Genomic DNA, 4,932 nt, shown 5'->3' with positions numbered 1-4,932 from the left:
TTATTTCTATTTTCAGGCCTTGATATTTATCCATTTTTTTCCATTTCTTTCTCTTCAACTCTAGTGTCCCATTGTATTGCGACATCAATGAGTGATACTTTCTTCTTGATTTTGTCAATTAACGTCATGTTTGGGTTATTATTATTATTATTATTATTATTATTCAGAAAATGAACCCTATTCCTATGGAACAAGCCCACCAAAGGGGCCATTGACTTGGAATTCAAGCTTCCAAAGAACCTGGCGCTCGTCATCTATTAAGGTAATCCGCGTTTCAATCAAATATTCCATCATTTCACTGGCATTCCCTCTCTTACTTTCTTCACCTTACCTTCTGTTCGATGTCTGAGCAAAGGCTTCATTTGAGGGGTGGTAGTAGGAGCTGTCTACTGCTTGGAACAGCGTCGAAAGCATGACTGTTACTGAAAAGGAAAGCACGAACAAAAATATTCGATTTTCATACGTAAACATTTAATATTTAAATTGTCCTTCCGTACTTTTTCAGCGTCTTCAGAAGTTAAATCTACTTTAGTTTAACCAGACTACTGAGCTGATGAACAGCTCTCCTAGGGCTGGCCCGAAGGATTAGATTGTTTTACGTGGCTAGGAACCAGTTACCGAGCAACTGGACTGACAGCTTATTGTGGGATTCGAACCACATTATATCGAGAAATGGATTTCTAATCACCAGAAATAAATTCCTCTGATTCCACGTTGGCAGAGCGAGGACTCGAACTTGGGACTACCGAATCGGTAGGCGAGCTCGTTAGCCCCTCGTCCAACGAGGAATAAATTTAAAAACTTTGTGTTACGTAAAGTCTCTACCGTAAGTTTTTTCCTTTTGTTTTAAAGAACGTATTTAGTGGGAAAGAAGTTCCTCATTGGACGAGTGGGTTATATCAATCTGGAAGCCCGAGTTCGCTCCCCGCTGAGGCTAATGCTGAACCAGAGTTATTAATTATTGCTGGTGATAAAAATTCATTTCTCCATTTAATGTGGTTCGGATCCCACAATAAGGTGAAGGTCCCATTGCTGAGTAACCAATTGGTTCCTAACCACGTCAAAAAATCTAATCCTTCGGGCCAGCCCTGGGAGAGCTGTTAAGCAGCTCAGTGGTCTGCTTAAACTACGGTAGACTTAACTTACTTATTGAAAAAGAGACCTAATTTGATACCAGCTGTAAGTTTTGTGGAATTCGGGGCTTAAGTAATAAAATAAAATAAAACTCAACAATGTGCGATAATAACCATTTATATCAAGTCATTCTCTGTTTTTGCGTGTCCCAGAAACTTAACGATTTCACTAAATAAAAAGGAAAACAAAACATCAGTGGTATTACACCTAACTTCATTGCCTGTTTTTCATCTTCTCTAGAACATTCCCCTCAAACTCACTTTTCTGTTTATACACCCATCATATACGTATATATATATATATATATATATATATATATATATATATATATATATATATATATATATATATATATATATATATGCAGAAGCTAGGTATACTATGTTGCACCTCTAAGTAAATGGGGCTACAGTCTACAATGATGTAAAATCCTTCTGTAGTTTTATGAATATATATTTCTTGTACAGCGACTTATAGCTTTCGACCATCAGCTGTGGTCTTGTTCACTAAAAAAAAAGACCGCAGCTGATGGTCGAAAGCTATAAGTTGCTGTACAAGAAATATATATCTTGTAAACTACAGAAGGATTTTACATCATTATGGATTGTAGCCCTATATATATATATATATATATATATATATATATATATATATATATATATATATATATATATATATATATGCGCGCATATATATTGCTAAATAGCGCGTGACAATATATTTAGCCAAGGCCACAGGAAAAATAAAAGAAGGAGTAGTGAGCGCTTTCGTGTCGTTACAACGCATTGTACCTCGAAAATGAGTTTAAATAACACGAAAGCGCTCAGCACTCCTACTTTTATTTTTCCTGTGGCCTTGGCTATATATATATATATATATATATATATATATATATATATATATATATATATATATATATATATGTATGTAGTAGTATGTATAGTAGGACTAACATTTCTTGGGGGTCATTATCTTCATAATAGCTACAGTTTTGTTTATGTTATTACAATCACCACCGACGTAAGCTTGTACTAAACACTATCTTGGAAAGATCCGGTAATAGAATAAAAATCTTCCGTTGACAAACTCTCCACTTCCCAGATAGTGAAGGTCTTATGGGGGAAATTCATTCATTAAGAACCTTATGGGGAAAAATCAGCTGCTGTCGCTGGTCGCTGTAGAGAGACTCACCTACCAGTCGACTGATCTTGGCAGACATCCCTTGATCTCCTCAGTGAGCGGAATCTTTGGGAAAGAAGAAGAATAGAAACCTTTATTTTTCTGTGTGTGGAGTTATTCTGAACTAGATGAGAGTTTCATGGGTTTATTTTTTATTGGGGTCATAACTGCTTCACGGAGGGGAGGGACTGGGTGGAGGGGGGAGGTAAGGGGCCTGAATCGCATAAAGGGGTGTAAATGATAATTAAGGTTAGTTTAGGTAATGTGAATTATCTCTTGATGGAGTCTTACGTAAAACAAAAGCTAGCTACGATACACAGTAAGTATGTAATATATATAGTATATTATAATATATATATATATATATATATATATATATATATATAATACAAACACATACATACATATATAAGATATATATATATATATATATATATATATATATATATGTAGTATATATATGCATTATATACATGTATAGTATACGTGTATATATACAGTATATATATATATATATATATATATATATATATATATATATATATATATATATATTTATATATATATATATATATATATATATATATATATATATATATAAAATATATATATGACTGGTAAAAAGTTCTGTTACAACAGAATTCCATCTAATGAAAGGAGCCCCTCCCAAAAAAAACGCCAAAATATAGAAAGTCTCTGAAAATATAATACTTTCTTTCTATAATTTGGCATTTTTGGGGCTCCTTTTATTATATATATATATATATATTTATTTATATATATATATGTATAATATATATAGGTATATATATATATATAGTATATATATATATGTATATATAAGTCATATCACATTTCCGTGATTCATATACATATATCGAGCTACAATGTCCTTTAATACCTAATTCGCTCTACCTCGGAATTAATATATTTTCATATATGCTTAACCGAAGGGGAATTTTTTCTCGATAATAGACTTGCCTGGACCAGGGCGCGAACCCGTGGATCCTTTCAAACCAGGAACGTCAGTGAAGCTTTACCTACTACACCACGCGAGAGGCTAAAAGTTCATGTCACCTCTCACCCTCATATACCTTTCGCGCGCAGGTAATTAGTTGGTTTGGAGACAACATCAACCCACCTCGACTCCGGTAGTGTTTGTAGTGCTTTTGACAGCACGTAGCAAATCTATAAGTCATATCACATTTCCGTGATTCATATCCATATATCGAGCTACAATGTCCTTTAATACCTAATTCGCTCTTCCTCGGAATTAATATATTTTCATATATGCTTAACCGAAGGGGAATTTTTTCTCGATAATAGACTATTATCGAGGAAAAAATTCCCCTCGGTTAAGCATATATGAAAAATAGAATTAATTCCGAGGTAGAGCGAATTAGGTATTAAAGGACATTGTAGCTCGATATATATATATATATATATATATATATATATATATATATATATATATATATATATATTTATATATATGTATAAAAAAACAAACGACACAAAAACTGACCCGCGAATACAGGGACCTCGACGACTCAGACAGACCCGCAGTTATCGAAGAGGAGGAGGAGGAGGAGGAGGAGAACCACCCTTCCAGCTGAGGCCTCGACGCTAGAGTGACTGTCCGTCCAGCCGCTGATGGCGATTGCGGGAGTCTGACTTGATGTTCATTTAATTAATGATTCTCGTCATTAACGCCATTCGTGGTTCTCCAATAAGGTTTGGGTTCTCCCAGAAGCGTACGGCGCATGCGCCAAGGACCGAGAGAGCGCGCATCTTCTGCCTAAGACAAAGGAACTGAGCTATTAATGACCGCGATGTCATTGGGAATGGATGCATGTTCTTTTCATCAGGCAGCAGGGAACTCCCAGTCAAATATAAATGTGCGTCAAAGCTTTGAGGAATCAAATTCAAATCACGTTAAACGAACGCAAGACTCATGAAACAGGAATTAAAGTAATCACGATAACGTCTGTCAAACTACTGGGAGTCGTTGCATATTCATTTTGCCAAATAGGAGCGATTGCGCGAATGGAATATAGATGTACGTCAACCCTGTTCACAAAAAGAGTTGGATAAAACAAATTCTTCGGCAGATTAACTCTAGCAATGACATTACAGGTAGATTCACATCAACCGTGCATTTGATGTATAGGCCAGTCCCTTACGACGCTCCTGATTGGCTGTTGATAAGCCAGTCAAAGGGCTGGAAAAACTCAATTTCTCGAAAGAGTTCACATAGGCAGGATGTATGTTCCACTTCTCCTGAGGGATACTTTTGAAAGACGTATCCCTCAGGAGAGGTGGAACGTAGATCCTACCCATGTGAACTCTCTCGAGAGACTGAGAGTTTCCAGCCCTGTGATTGGCTTATCAACAGCCAATCAGGAGCGTCGTAAGGGACTGACCTAGACATCAAATGCACGGTTGATGTGAATCTCCTATGGTACAAAAGCAAAAACAATATTATCCAATTAATTAGGACATTCGTAAAACAAACGTGAATACATTACATGTCAAATTCTGAAACTAATGCAGGGGCTAATTTTTCCTCAAACGTTTTTCTTATTTCATAAACAAAAATGAACGAAGGCATATATCCAC

At 35.5% G+C, this 4,932-nt stretch overlaps 1 long non-coding RNA gene across 1 annotated transcript; it reads right to left on the bottom strand.

The window, feature by feature from the left end:
* Positions 1 to 299: 299 nt before the first annotated feature.
* LOC135212304 (uncharacterized) lies at positions 300 to 3,946 on the bottom strand. Its single transcript, XR_010313854.1, has 3 exons — positions 3,839 to 3,946; positions 2,326 to 2,379; positions 300 to 422 (listed from the first exon to the last, which is right to left on the bottom strand). It is a non-coding gene; the product is annotated as an uncharacterized LOC135212304 (long non-coding RNA).
* Positions 3,947 to 4,932: the final 986 nt, after the last annotated feature.

The sequence above is a fragment of the Macrobrachium nipponense genome, chromosome 40 (assembly GCF_015104395.2).
Source record: "Macrobrachium nipponense isolate FS-2020 chromosome 40, ASM1510439v2, whole genome shotgun sequence".
Classification (NCBI taxonomy): domain Eukaryota; kingdom Metazoa; phylum Arthropoda; class Malacostraca; order Decapoda; family Palaemonidae; genus Macrobrachium; species Macrobrachium nipponense.
This window is presented reverse-complemented; position numbering and strand designations above follow the sequence as displayed.